Source organism: Pseudopodoces humilis, chromosome 2 (genome assembly GCF_049639895.1).
Source record: "Pseudopodoces humilis isolate 2021_Gansu_Grassland_sample_001 chromosome 2, ASM4963989v1, whole genome shotgun sequence".
Classification (NCBI taxonomy): Eukaryota; Metazoa; Chordata; class Aves; order Passeriformes; family Paridae; genus Pseudopodoces; species Pseudopodoces humilis.
The window spans coordinates 111427720-111443792 of NC_142201.1; the positions used below are offsets into that span (position 1 = coordinate 111427720).

Here is a 16073-nt window from a genome sequence, read left to right on the forward strand (position 1 = left end):
CATGAGGCTTGAACTAAGACTGCCCCCTGCACCAGCTCCGAGTGTTCCAGAGGGAGCAAGGAGGATGGGACAGAGATGGAAGTGTCAGGCAGGCTCTTATCTCTCCCCATGCCCATTTTTATGCCTGGTTAGCTGCTGTCACTGAGAACAGGACCTGTGCAAGTTCTTTTCTTGCCTAACTCAAGCTCTCTCCTGCCTTTTTTCCCCTTGCAGCAAAGAATAATTTGGCAAGCAGCCCTGATGTGTAACCGTAGCAAGCGTGAAAAGCTACTCAAGGAATTTCTTGCATGGAATGAACATAAAGGGTTTTTTAAAAGAAAGTTATTTTCTATTATTGCACTTACAGTTGGGATCACTTCCAAGTAGGGAGAGGAAGGTGGAAATGTGTAGCTGTGCAAATTGTGCACGTTGTGGTCACTGAACAGGAAATCTCAAACCAGAAACACGAGCACAAACCTTGTATGGGTGGTTGTCAGTCTTCAACCTAGCAATGTTCCAGGGATGAAGAATTTCTTGTTATCAAATACCCATTCTTTCTAATTGCAGGGATTAAAGATGATTTAATGGTTGAAAATAAACAGCAAACTTGAAAAAAGTATGGTATCATTGCTGTGGGATTTTTTTTTATGAGGTTTTTGTGAAGTTTTGGGAAGGTGGATGTGCATAGGCAACCTCTTAAAGGTTGGTACTTCCTTGGCTTGTGTCTTATTCCTTTTGAAGGTCTTGGAATCATTGGATGAGTGTCAGTGTGTATTAAATGACCACTGAAAGGAAAATGTGGTACCAGAGTAAGGCTGATTTGGTTAAGAAGCTTACAATGAATTTAACAAAAATAATAACATTCCTCTGAAACTTGTCTGATTTTCAGCTGTTAGGGGAAGAACTGTTCTTCCAGGCACAACTTGCAAAATCCCATTTGTTTTCAGCCTAGCCCAGGGGAAGTTATCAACATTGTCATCCCATATGTATTGTATTAAACACTTCAAGTTGCTTCAGTAATGCTTGCAAGTTTAAAATTAGATTCAAGACTGGAATGATTTAAAGGTCTTTAAAATGAATGAACCGTGAGATTGCTTTAATTGTTTTAAGTATAATCATCTGTATTTAAAAATATTATTCCTAAAACATTCAATTTTGGCATCCAAGAGGAGATTAATTTGGCAGGCTCTTTTTATATTAGGCTTAATGAAATCACTTAAATTCAAATGTTCAGAGTAACCAATGATTTGTAGCTGCCTAATTTAAGACATTTTGGAATGCCATTACCATAAAGCTTCCTCAGTATCAAAAAATTACATCATTTGGGCCCCACAAAATTGTACTTTTGTTGAGCTACAGTACCACAGTTGTGGTCTAAATCGGTATCTAAATTACTTGGGAAAATGTTATGAAAGTGGATCATTTAATGCTCACCTGACTTTTGTAAAGCCTTTTAAGGACTTCAGTGCAGCACTCAGGCAGCAGCTGTGTCATGGACTTCAAGTTAATTAAACAACCAGGCTGTAAAGCTTAATTAGCACAATGCCATAATGTGGAGGAAGATTGGTGCTGCCACTAACCAACCCCAGCCTTCTTGAGGAGAACAGAGGGAATGCTTTGGTAAAAATTCAGCTTAAAAGCGTTGCACAGAAACTGCTGAAGGAAACCCCTGAAAATTTTGAAAAGTGAATTAAGAGAGAAGGAAATGAGAGAAGTTGTCCACGTGCAGCTGTTTTGCTGAGAAAAGGGTAAAGTCTTTTATGTTTATAGCAAAACAATTTAAATGCTGACAGTGGGTTAAGTCTTACTCTGGTGAGGAGGATGGATGGGAGGAAAAAAGCAAGCTCCTTTCCCTAAAGCTTCACCTTAAATTTGGCTTCTACTCTGCAATGAGAAATGGGGAATGAGAGGTATGGAGGAGGTGCAGAAGGTTTCCATAGCTCAGTAAGAAATGCCTGACAACAAATGGCAAAATAAAATGGCTGTTTTAATATGACAGGATGAGAGGAATACAGGTAATGAGCAAATTTTATTTGCACACCCTTCAGGTGCTGGGAATCCCACACACAGACCCAAATAAATACAACAACAAAATATGCACAGGGATGGAGGAAGGGCCATCACACCTCTCTTTGTGGATGTGTGGCCACAAGCTGGTGAGCTGAGCCTCTGAAATTCACTTTCACTTCAGGAGGGCACGGAGCAAAGTTTTGACACAGCCTATTATAGGTTTCAGCCCTCATATTTCTCCCAGGACATCCCCTGAGCCCCTGGCAAATTACATGTTGACAAATTACATGTCAACAAATTGCAGAACTCAAAGATGTATGGCTGGAACAAGTCAGATTCTCTTGAATATAAACAGGCCTCATTAAGGCTGTCTGTAAATTTTATGTCTGGCCAAAAAAAGAAGTGAGTATTGTGTAGCCTCAAGATAAGCATAAAAATGTGAATGGAAAGGACACCTTTTTTTTTTTTTTACTGACAATATCAAGAAATGGAGCACTAGGCAATTTTACAGCAGAAAATTTTAGTCCTGGACTGCACCTTTTGAAAGGGACAGTAGAGCCACCACAGTTCCAAAAGACCAGAGGAGAGCTATATTACTTCATTTTTCTCATCAGAAAAAGTACCTCAAAACAAACAACAACAAAACCAACCAGAAAACCCTGTCAGATTAATCTGGATTTTCCCCAGCCCCGACAAACCTCTGCAATAAAGCCTTTCCTAACAAGAAAATCAACAGACTTTTATAAAGAATCCATAAGCCAATTTTGCCAATATTTTTTGAGAAAAACTAAGTCTAACCCATTAGGCAATAAGATTAACACAACTACAAAAAATACCCCCCAAAAAAGGCAACAAAAAAGGAGCCAAATATTTCTCTTTCAAAACTGAAATTTAGTAGTTTCTCTGTTTTAGGACATTCACAGAAGTATTTCAAATATCCTATATTCAAATAAAACAATATTTTTCATATAAGATGTTTAAGTAATATATAACTATTTAAACCATAAGCTTTTCAAAAGCTGGGAGATGGGAGGAGTTTCTCTAAATGTATAAGACTTGAGTATATCTTTAAGTCAGTGAGGTTTCAGATGACAGGAAGTGTCTTGACTGTGACTTGCAAAAAATGATGAATTTCTTGTTTTGTGTGTATAGTGTGTTTGTATCTGGGGGTGTCTGATCAAATTCACAAATCAGATTTACTGTACTGAGCTATTAACTGGAGCATTTCCTGTAAAGATGTTAAAAATGTTACGAAACTGGCTCTTCTTACTATTGATGCTATTAGAAACTAGTGAAAAGTAGGGATTCAGTGGAATATAGGGTAAATACTCCCACAGCCTGGAAAACCACAGTTCTTTTAAAGTGCTTGCTTTTCCCTTTTCTTTTATTTTTTTTTTTTTTTTTTTTTTAATTATTATTTTTTTTTTAAATATTTTCCTTTTTCTTTTTTTCTTTCTCCCTTTGAAAAGTCCATAAGGTACATAGGGTAGTTCATCTGTTTGGACTAAATCAAATTAATCACCTCCTTTGACTTTTCATTTTTTACCTGACAACTGATCATGATTAAGTCACAGTGGGGATAAATTAGACAGGATTCTCCCTCCAAACTCTATATAGGAAAAGCCACGGAAAAATGAAACAAATAAATAAAAAACCTTGGAGAGAAGATAATATTAGAGGGAGAAACTAATACATTCAACTGCTTATGAAGCAAATGCATTACTTTTTCTAAAATGAGTAGGTTTTTGGATCCGTGACAAAGATTTGTGATCCAAAGATATTTTAAAAAGGCCCTTCTTGCTTTTTGTTTGGTCAAAGGAGCCAAACTGAGCAACTTGGTCGACTAGTCCTTTCAAAATATCTGCAGAAACTCTCATTTAAGGTTAAATGGCATTAAAAAGATGCCATTGCTTTGTTATGCATCCACACATACTGAGCACAAATTGGAAATAAAAGACAAAGCTCAGCTGGAGGAGGTGGGCATGCAGAAATATTTTTCAATATGGTAAATATCACAATAGCAAAGCTACATCATCTACTGGTACAGAAAGAGATTTTCAGCTACTTACTTTCTGCCCCCAGTCTTCCATTAAAAATATTTAATTAATATGTTGGATCTGAGGATTTTAATGCAACCAGTGAATTATTGCAGAACAGTCTAAAGTAGCTAAACTTTTCTAAAAAATAATCAATATGTGAAAAAAAGGTCAAATAATGAAAAATAGAGAAAATGATGAAAAATTTGGTTCGGTGTCATCCTGAGAGGTGACTGCAATAACAGTAAGAGCATTTAGGCAGACACACCCATCAGTGTATCACACACAAAAAATAATCTCAGGAAAATGTCCAGCCAGCCTGCCTGTAACAAAGATCTCTGGTACAAAAGGATCCGAGAGTACAAAAAAGCTTTGGCTGCTCCTCTGCCTGAATTGTCTTCAAATTTCACAAAGAAGTTCTAACATCCAAAAATTCACACAGAGCGAGGAATGAAACATGTCACAGGAGAGTAAAAGCTCTCTTTTGGTGTTACACAGGATTTGAGAAAGAAAAGCTCTGACAGATTCGATCTCACAGCAAACACTTTCATTACCCACTTGTTGAAGGCAGCATGGTCAAACAGCCACAGACTTATTCCAGTGCCACCAAGCCTTTTATTCCATGTGTGTATATGGATTTTTTGTTAGATGATTCCATTGACTTCTGAAGAGTTACTTTGGATTGCACTGATACCACTAAAATGAGGTAAGAAGCCTCAAAACCCTCCACCCTACAGAGCCACCTCCAAGGCTGAAAAACGGCTCTGACTTGAAGAAATCTGTGCAGTGTTCACAGATATATTTTAGAAACCTGACTGCAGACTCTTATTACATCAAAAAAAAAAACCTAAAAACAAAAAGCTGCCAAAGGTTCTCTGAGAATAAAGCCAATGCTACAAATCTACAATGCCACTGTAGATCATGTGAGCCTTTTCTGGCAGAAATCAAATTTTTATTGTTTTAAAGAACTGTCTATTTTACCATTATTGTCTGTTTTATGGACTGGAGGCTTTTCTGTTGGGCCCTCTGGCTCAGAAAAAAAAAAAAAGGAAGAAAAAGTGTAAGCTGGTTTTGGTTTCTAAGGAATGCTTTTTTGCTAAGGAATGCTGTAAAGGAGTTTGTTGAAACCTATTTGCGATAATAGGTAGGAATTGCACTCCAGTAGATCTTAACTTCAGTGATTCTAGGATAAAATGGGATTTCCTGGGTAATGCAATATTGACAAAAGTGTCACCAGACAGAAGAAGTGCCATGCTTACACAGAGGCAACAGTGAGTTTTTAGTGTCCTAGGAACATTCACAACACCTTACACGTCCAGGAAGTTGTGATTTGGAATTCTTGGAAGCCACGACTTAAAACTGATAAAGATTTCGGGTAGGAGAGCAGTGCCGTTCAGCCAGGCTGGAATAAGAGGAATGATTATAGACACTGACAGCTTTTTATAGGGCCTTTTCCCAGAATAAGCAGGAGCTTCATCCCTCATTCCATTATCCTGAGGGCTGGGGGTCACCTCTTGGGTTACTTGCTTCGAGATTGGAAAGCTGTGTGGTATTTAGAAAGGAAAGTTCAAAGCTGTGTGAGTCGGTGCCAGTTCCTCTTTCCTTCATTCACTGTGTCAGATATTACAGATTAGCAATTTCCCTAAGTGATATTTAATGCTAATTACTTCAGGGTCAATGAGCTGTGATGAAAAATAAAAAGATTTTTAACAGGGCTTTTCTCATAAAAGGTTTATAATGAGTATTTCTTCAGCCCCATTCCAGCCCTTCACGTCTGCCTGTCCATCCTGAGCCCAAACCAGCCTGGACATGGAAGCTGAGCTTCATACTTTTGTTTTTCCAGTTATCCTCCTCAAATGACTCCTGCTGCCAGAGATTCCAAATTGACAGCACTGTCCTGTGATTTGAATTCGGCATTCCAAACCTGTGGAAAGAGAAGACACATTTTCCAATGGCATTCACCTCCATTTCAAAGTGTTTCTATCACAGAGGAGTTTGTGTCACCCCCTCCCTCCTCACCTGCCTTGCCACAGTGGGTTTGTTTGGGTTTTAGTTATAAATATTAAAAAAAAAAAAAAAAAAGAAATAGGCAGGGTTTTTATTTTCTTTCAGATTTCTTTGTTTCATAGAAGTCAGGAATTCAGGGTATTTAGAGGTAATTAGAGTCACAGTGAAGCACAGGAGTAACTGAGTGGAATTGCACAGTTCTTTTCTTGCCAAAGCCAGACCAGATATTGTTTTCAGTCTTTGTTTCTTTTGTCCTTCAAGCCACCTCAGCAGTACCAGTTCAAATATGAGTCAGTCCCATGAGAGAAGAAAACTGCCTAGAAATTTGCTTTATAAAGCAAAGCTGAAATTCAGATATGGTCATATGGAGTTCTCTGAGCTTTGAGCATGACTCAGTGGAAAAAAATTCACAATTTTGCACACATGAGTTTGTGACAGCAGTATTATCTGAATGCCCAGGGAAGGAGCAGCCCTTTACTCCTTCCCTGGAATATTAACAAAATTCTTTACAAGATTAAGTGTTATCAAGTGTGATTGGAAATACACTGCTAAGGGTAAACACAGTTAACATTTACAAAATGCTTGCTCAGAGGCACTGCATTGCTTACCTAGAACAAAAATTGATTATTTGAAAATAATTGTTCTTAGTCTACTTAGCAAAACAAACAGTGGGGATTTTTTCAGTTGGCCAAAACTCTACCAGATCATTTTGGTCAGAAAAAGAAGAGAATTGAACTTGACAGATAAAACTCTGCTGCTATTTTTACCTCAGTATTGGCAAATTGACAAATGTACTGCTGTAAATTTATGGAAAACCAGCAAACCTCCTGCAAAGCTTCTAAACTGGTTTAGTGCAAATATATTCAGCTAAAAAATATTACCACAGACTTTATAGTTTATGTCAGTTTTTACTATTAAGATTGAAATTTAGTTTATTCTATTCTGTTTATTAAATCATTGGGAAATCGTCTATCAATTACATAATTTTTTGTCAGCTAGTATGCAGTATAAATTTGTGGACTTGAAAGAGCACAATTAAAATTTTCCTTATTTTATGAGACCATTTTTGTGTTCATGCATCTGAATTACACCGTGTAAGTATTGTACTCATGCTGAAAACTTTCCAGCCCAGTTTAAAAAAAATCCTAACAGAATTACCTGCTGTAAGTCTAAATAAGAAAAGAACAAGACACATTTATTATGTAAAGGAAGTTCAGTCCAGAGAAAGATTTCTTCTGCTGTCTTTTGAGGATGGAGGAGAAAGCTGGATTTTATGTGCAGCTCCTTTCTGAAAATCTCTTTCTTTATGGAAAAGCAAAAAATTGATGGGAAACTCAACTTGGCATCAGGCACTGAATCCCAAATGGGAGACCATAGGCTTGTGTAACCAACCTTTGCTTTAAAAACAAGAAGATCAGTATGAAAACTGCTGAAAATGCAGAGATGTTATTTTATTTGCTGCAGAGGAGTGGCAAGGAAAGAGATGAGGAAACAATCTTCAGCTCAGAACATCTCTGAATAATTCCTAGCCTACTTACCTTGAAAAATTTTGCAGTTCACAGAAACATAATGAAATGAGGGAAGACTGTTAACCCTAATTAACTGCAGGTTTCATCAGAAATTATGTCTTTAAGTAAATTAACCAGCCACCCTCACAACAGCTGAAAATGTGGCCTGTGCTTACAGTTGCCTGTTGCAAACTACACAGACTTGGGCTCGTTAATTTAAAAATGAGCAGCCAACTGATACACAATACATTTAATTTATTCTTTTAATAATAATAACAATTATTATTATTACTACTTGCTTTCTCTGTGACATGATTTTATACTTAGTGAACAGATGAAAATACCTCTGTTCTGTAATCCCCTTCTAAATCCCATTATTTTCTTGATTGAGTTTGACTCTTTTCATTAAAATAATGAACACTGACACTGCACACAGATTTGGTATATCCTTGCTCAGGAAAATTAGTTGAAACTTGTTTTCAAAGAGTGCACATCCATGCCATGATTCAATGAATCTCCTGCCAGCGTAGTGATACCAACTCTGAAATACTGAACCTGTTTATATTTGTCTACACATACATATGTGAGTACATGTCTTTTCTTTGTGTGTGTGTCTGTACAAGTTCTCAAGAAGGATTTGCTTTCTTTCTTATTTCTATTTCTAAAGGAGGCATATAAGTGTCCTGTTTTCCTCTTGCAGTTAAATGAAAAGACACAAAAGACACATTTGACATTGGCCTCTCGTCTTGCTTTCTTAACTTGGAACTGTCTGAGTAAGCACACAAAATATTTTTATCTTTATCAGACTCAGACTTATAAGGCATTATGTTTTAAGATTTATTTGGTAATTAGTTAATTTTTTTCTTTATTTTAAAGACAAAAACTCATTCTGAAATCCCTTGTTACAGACAGGAGTCAGGGCTACCACATCTTCCCGACAGTCAGGGATCACTTCACCGGCACAACCACAACATCCTTGAATTCTCTCAGGAATTTCCCAAACCCCTTCAGGTGACAGTGTGAAACATTCATGTGGAAAAATGCTTTTTCACTGTGAGAGTGGTTGCACAATGGAACAGTTTGTGCAAAGTGAGGTCTCCTCTCCTGGAGTTATTCAAACCTCGAGCATCACTGGAGCTGCTCCAGCAGCCTGCTCCGGTCCTTGTCTGATCAACATCCACAGAACCAGCATTCACTGGGGGATAAATGGTCTCTGGTTTTCTGAAATCTGTGCACAAACAAAAATATTAACCCTGACTCTCCTTGGTCTTCTGGTACTAAAGTTTAAACAGATTCTTTATCAGTTTTAGCTTCCTGTTGAGTAATTAGACTTTCACAGGGCTTTTATCTGAAAGATAAAGGCTTTGTTTAAGCATTCATTAAATTGGAGCTTTCATTTTGATATAATTCTTGTAATTTGTGTAGCAGGAGAAGACTCAATTACATAACGTGGTACTTTCTCCTTAATGACACAACTTTATTGGAATTTAAATTTATTAGCATAATTGTATGATGTGCCTTTTATTAATATTACAATATGATGCAATAAGTTAGTATAACTTGGTTAGCTAATTCAGTTCATATTCCTTCAGAAATGTGGACATAGGTCATAATGTTAAAAAGATATTTGAAAAGTGAGGAATGATTTTGAGCTGTTTGTAATTTTTCACTAACGAGAAAGCATTAACAAAAAACCTTTGTATAAGTGAGGCAGTAAACATATCCTCTGTTTTTTTCATTGCTCCTATGTATCTACTTAAAATTTTTCAAATTATTTTTAACTAAAGGCTGCTCAGAAATACTTTATATTAAATATGCTGTTAATATTACCCATTTTGCCTGAACAAAAAGCAGCAGAAAGATTAGGAGGGTTTTGACTTTACATTATTGCACTGTTAACTCCTTCTGTAAATCAAAAGTAACACATAAGTGCACAGTATCTGAGTTGAAACTGCACCTGGCTATACACTTTCCCTAAAGTTCCTTTAGCAAAATTCAGTGGTATAGGAAGAGACTTTATGATGTATAAAAATAAACTTACAGTGGAAGAGAGAATTCAGACTGTAAAAATGACACCTATAATTGGCTGCTCCAAAGTGAATGCCTGAATCAAACCTTATGCTTTGTAAAACTTGAAGAAATGAAAAGTGAATGATAATCTTGGCTATAAAAAATGAAGATCTACTTCTGTGAGTAATAGAAAAATACCTGGGGTTTCTTTCTCAGCTTGAAAAGCAAAGATAACAAAAGAATGACTTTATATGCAGTGCTCTCAGCTGCCAGAGATCAAGATAGGAGCACTAAAACTGACAGAGCTCACAGATACAATTTTGTGAAAGAAAAAGAGTTATTTTTCTTTTCAAGTTCTCAGTCATTCAGTGAAAGAAGAAAAAACTCACTGTTCTTAAAGTCCCATTCCAGAAAATGTTGATATTGCATTTGTACCCCATCAAGCTCTAGGTTAATTATGTAAAAATCACATTTATGCTTGATATAAACCACATGTTTATAGAATGAGGTTCAAGTTACCCTGACACTGATATTGTAAATCTGATGGCCAAATTTGTATTATCTCCTTGCCAGTGTTTTATTTTTGCATAAAGTTATTTACTCAATGCATGTTGAAAAGGATAGATGGCTTTAAACTGAAATAAAAGAAATATTAGGTATTAGGAATAAATACATTTTGGGAGGGTGGAGAGACCCTGGAGCAGGGTGCCCCGAGCAGCTGTGGCTGCCCCTGGATCCCTGGAAGTGTCCAAGGCCAGGTTGGATGGAGTTTGGAGCTTCCTGGGATGGTGGAAGGTGTCCCTGCCATGGCAGGGTGTAGGAACTGGGTGATCTTTAAGGTCTCTTCCAACCCAAACCATTCAAAGATATTCTGATTCAACAATCAAGCAGTTTCTAACTTTTTTAAGCCAAGAATTTTTATTCAGCTCAGGCTGGGGCCCTTGCAGTGCTCCGGCTTTGGGTGAGTATAAGGATATTTCTAGAGCAAAGCTGGAGAAACAAAGACAAATTACCTGAAATGGGCTCTGGAGAGGGTAACCTGTCAGCTCAGAATGGAACTGGTTTTTAGGTTTTTCAACTTAAATGTCACCTGGGCTTAGTAACAACTCTCTAGTTTGTTTTTGGGTCCTTATTCCATGACTCTTTATGTTAAATAAACATCAGTCCATTCCTTTCCCACCCAATCACCTCCAAAGTTTGAAGTGGAAGCAGAATACATATAACCTTTTCTCCACCAGCTGGGGAGATTAATTTTTAACAGTATTAATTAGTTAGCAGATTCCACTCTGTTATTCCTTCAACAGAGCTGTGCTCCAGGTCCTTTCTGATCCAATGCACATTGATCTACCTAATGAATGAAAACAGAGCCACTGCTTCTAAAATGGATTTCTAAGCAGATATCACTGTAACATCTGGCTGTGCCAGACAATTTCTCTTTAGAGGAACTGCTGTAAAATTAAATCTTTCACTGACTGTGGCAGTGAGTTGCAAATGCCATAAGTTTTCTGGATCAAAGCTGGCAAAGTCCGTATTGTGTTTCCTGTAAGGATGAACCTTCTCCCTTCAAGAAGGCCTGAAGGTTGAAAGCTTCTGTTTGGTTGTACTCCTTGTTTGTGTTTTTTGAAAAATATCTACCATACACAGAGTATTCCACTAGCTAAACTAAAAGTGGTGAAGCACGAGATACTTTAATATCATTGGAAAGAGAAACCAGGCTGGATCATCTGTTTACAGCAGATGTTGTACCTACCTGGCTCATTTGTCTTGCAGGAAACACTTAACGAGGGTCTGGTAAAATTTTTATCCCTTGATTGGGCCACTTGAAGGTATTTTTCTAAGAGGACACAGAAATTACAGTATAGAGAAGGCCAGGCTCAAACAGGATATGCTTTCAGGACCTGGAGGCTTCTGGTTCTTGTCTAATTTTGAGTGCTGAAGTAATTTGCAGTTTTGGAATAATTGGCACAGCATTATAATGTTTGTAACATTTCAGTAATTTTCTCAAAGTCTTTAAAATGGTTGCCTTGAAAGTTGAACATAAAACCTTGAACAAGAAGATTGCAGGTTATGAAATGGATCTCAGCATTATTTTTGTATTCTATGATACCTCAAAAAATCAGCTTTTACTGGAAAAGAAAATTATATTGGTTTGGAATATGAGTTTGCTGATTTTTTGAGATGTTATGTTGTTTCTATTTTTTACTGGAAGGCCATTTAATTTATATTCAATATTAGCATATTTATTTTCCAGAACATTTTGAACCTTAGGAAGTCAATTCCCACTGTTAATCAAAGACTAAGGACATCCTAAATTTTTTTTCTTTTTTCTTTTTTCTTTTTTCTTTTTTTTTTTTGTGGTAGGAATCAGCCTGATTCTGTTGCATGTTTATTTTCTATGGTGTGTCAACAACCTGGTGAAAGTAGTTTGATTGTCATTTTAACAAAATTGCTAAATTTACCTTGAATTCTTTCATGTTTTTTTTTGCTACAAATGGTAATTTATCCTCTGGAGTAGTATTTCCAATATGTCTTGATCTAAAAGCAGCTGAGCACCATCTTCAGCATTTTATGTCCCTTCTGACAAACACAACACTAACAAAGCCAGCAATAATAAAAATAACTAAAAAAAGCAAAACTCCACAAGCTTTCACTCTAGTTTTTTATAGAAGAATTAATGTAGAAATCCAAATCTGGTAGTTCTGGGGGTTTCCTTTCAAATTTAAATCTTAAGGAACATGTATTGCCTTTCCAATATTGCTTTTAAAATTGAAAGTAGAGAAGGAATGTTTTTTTTCATAGGCATAAACATTTCTACATGCATTTTTTATTCAATGAGTGTGCTGTTGTTTGTTCTTTGATTAAATGTAATCAACACAGTGTCAGCATTTGGATTAAAAATATCCTATGAACTCTACCCCGACACATAGAAATAATCAAGCTTGAGCACCTTGGCCTTTATTCCATCAGCTAATTAGAGTAGAATGAACATAATGTTTCTTGAGGGCCTCTCGTTTATGACAGAGTGGATCCAAAAAAGAAATTGGGAGCCTAAATTTCCAGTTGTAATGTTCAAAAGTTCTGCTTTGGTACCATCCACTCCTGAGCTCTGCACAACACTTGCCAGGGTTTGGAATTAACATTAAAGACAGTAGAAAATCTGCTTCTGAACAGATAGAAGCTAAAAGTAGTGACAGAAAAGAAAGTCTGTACTCCCACAAATCCTGACGAGGCTGGGAAGCTCGATCCTGAGTTAGTCCCAAAACCCATCAAGATCCATGACCTTGATGTACTTTTCTCCTCTTTATCAGAGGAGATGATCAGATAGGGATCTGATCTGTACTAGTCTTTGCACAAAAGTCCTCAGAAGTGTCCAGTGGACCAGTCTTTGCACAGAAATGTGGTGTCCTTGTCCAGGCCCCGTGCTGTATCTGCGTCCCCTCAGGCAGACCCATGCCCTGAGCTCGGCTCCTCTGCCCCGGGACAAGAGCTCCAGGAGCCGGCTGATATCTGCACTCACTTTGCTGCCACATCTTTTGGGGTGTGGGCTGCTTCAGGAGCAGCTCTTCAGGTGAGTGTCAGCCGTGGTCTTTTAACTTTTGGAGGATAACCGCTGCCTTCAAATTGTAACATTTTTCCCTGCATAAATTTCCCTTTGATAATTGAGTGGCAGTTGCTGAATGATCCGGTTACATCTCATAGGTGGCTGAATTAGGCTGAAAATAGCTGCTGAAGGAGAAAATGGAATAAGGAGGGGAAGAAAGATGAGAATTAGCCTCTCAAATGGAACTTGTGCTTTTAAATTAGATGCATGATAGAGGATGACAGAAAAGTGATAGGCGCTGCAATCTTTACTCGTATTCCTATGGACTTCAAAGGGAGTTTTCCCCCTTTGAGAAATGCAGGATCAAACATCCTATCTGTACTTGTTTCTTTCCATGTCTGCCTCTTACTTGTGTTGTCAGGAGAGCTTTTCTCACCATATGGGACTTGTGAAAGGTTTTCAAAGCCCTCGGTGATGTTCAGTCCGTTGCCTACTTCGCTGGGCATTCCTTACACCTTTCTAAAAAGTGCTACTGCAGACAAAACTTTAATTTGCACTTAAATGTGGGAAGCCTTCCTTTTATAGAACTGTTTTTTACAGCATTTGACTCTTACTGCAGCTTCTGAAGAAGCAGACCTGAAAAAACTGGCTCGCCCTGTGCTGCCTCAAGAGAGCTGGCACATGTCCTTTTCACTTATTACTGTTAGGTTTTGGCTCTTCCTTTTCCTGCCTGAAACTATAATGCTGGTTTTTTTTGAACAAATCTCTGTCCCTTGCAGGTCATGGGATGCAGAATGGTTCTTGGGCTGCTCTTTCAAGCTGGTGAAAGTAGTAGGTGAATCGTTAGGTCCAGGTTTTGGGATAAAAATGAATCAGCTGATATTATTAAATATATATATATAGAAGACATAAATGTTGCTGTGTAAAAATGTATCTTGTGTTCCATAATGAGGACCTGATTTTGTGTGTCCCCTAAATGCTGGCTCTGACTTTCAGCTGTGGCACAGCCCAGTTCAAAGGCATTTGTTGTAATTTTCTCTCTGCTGCATCAACAGAGGAGAGGAGGACTGGTGAGCGCTGGAAAAGTTTCTTGTAGCATGGTCACTGTGTTCACATAACAAGAAGTGTGTGTTACTAGCTCAGTTTTCGAGGGAGGAATCTTAAAAATTGTGGTGAACAGTTATGGTAAAAAAAAAAAAAACCTGACAGCTTTAGGCTATTGTGAAAAAGCAGGAAGTATCCTTATCCAGTAATAAACATTTTAGTTGCAGAATCACAGAATCATTTCAGTTGGGAAAGACCTCTAAGGTCACTGAGTCCAACATTTGACTGATCACCACCTTGTCAAGCAGAATAGAGCACTAAGTGCCACGTCCAGCTGTTTCTTGAACACCTCCAGGGACTGTGACTCTACAACCCCAAATTCTTTTGCTGGTGCTAGTTTAGGGGGTAAGATTAATTACAGCAGATAAGGCAAATATTTAATTTATTCCCTTTTTATAAATCAAGATTTCCTTCAAAAGGTAACATTGTTCATTGTCTGCTGCACCTATTTTGTGAATATCTATAAATAGACTTATACTTTTATAACTCCATTTTTTTTTTTCAGAAGACTCTTCTTGTAGACTAGAGCACCTAAGTTTCCCCAGTAACCTTTTCTTTCCATTTATCCTCTCACATTCTACTCATCTAGTTCACATATTTTCTCTGGCTCAAGTGATTTGAGATACTGAGGGTGAGAATCATGACAGAAGGCTCAAAAGAAATCATTTGGTTAAACCTCTGGGTGGCCATCAAAAAATCTTGTTTCAAATGCCTCTCTGCTGTGCAGAAATGAAGAGAACCTCATTGTGACACTCAGCTTTGATCAAATGTCATATCTGGGATTCCTCCTGCACAGCAGTGTTTTTATAATAAGAGCTATCATATTATAGCAGCTCAGACTTTAAACTGGCACGAAAGGAAAGCCTGGGAGCTGGATGCTTTTTCCAATGGATCATAAATCCTTGGCAGTCCCTGGAAGAGAGAAGTTGAAACCAGCTGTACTTTCTTAGGGTTTTGACACCATCAAGATATTGGTGTATCCTGACTTAGACTTCCCCTGTGGCCTTGCATGAGTCACTCAAGCTCCCTCGATTTTTTTCTTTAGATTTGGTTTTAATAATGATATTTTTTTTTTCTTCAATAATGATAATTTTTCCTCAGGGAGAATAGTGTTCAGGTAAATCAGGGTTGTGTTTGTAAACCTGTGACTTTGACGACATTGTAAAACCTTATCTGTGATTTTGGCCTTCTGTGAAATGCATGACATATTTTGCTTCTTCTCTTTTGTGTCTTTTTTATTAAATTATATACACTTGTTCGTATTAACAATTCTTGCCCTGCTTCAATGATCACAGATAGAATCTAGGCTTTTTTAACCTGCAATCCCAGAACTGATGTCTTACCTATAATTTGCAAAAAAATATTTATAAATTATTCCCCAGTGTAGAAAACCACACAGCCCTCGTCAAAACCATAAAAATGATGTGTGAAGTTTTATCTTTGCAAATGTAATACAGAAGCAAGGAAGGCAGCTGAAAAGGAAAAGTGTACTGGTATCACATTTAAATGATAAGCTTTAAATGACCATTTGAACGATGATTTGCAGGGTTCAGCCTCATGAGCTGACCACATTAATGCTCTAAAGTCCTCAGTGTTGCTCCTCCTTCAGCTCATTTTCTTCTCCATGAAATCAATAATCCTTCCACCTGCTGCTGGTTTCTCCATGGTGAGTCATCCAGTTATTTGTCTAACACCAAATATCATCCTCCTAAAAGAGGTAACTACTAAAAAGAGGTAAGTATGACTTAGAATTCTACTGTCTGCTTAAGTGCTTGCTTAAATCATGTAAGTGGTCTTGTCTCATTCTTCATCAGGGCTATAAAATTCAACTAAAGAAATCCTTTGCTGACTAGATCAGTATGGACGCCTTTCCCATCT

At 37.4% G+C, this 16073-nt stretch overlaps 1 long non-coding RNA gene across 1 annotated transcript; it reads left to right on the forward strand.

The window, feature by feature from the left end:
- Positions 1–1588: 1588 nt before the first annotated feature.
- On the forward strand, positions 1589–6020 carry LOC148184959 (uncharacterized). Its single transcript, XR_015774630.1, has 3 exons — positions 1589–1727; positions 4674–4731; positions 5869–6020. It is a non-coding gene; the product is annotated as an uncharacterized LOC148184959 (long non-coding RNA).
- Positions 6021–16073: the final 10053 nt, after the last annotated feature.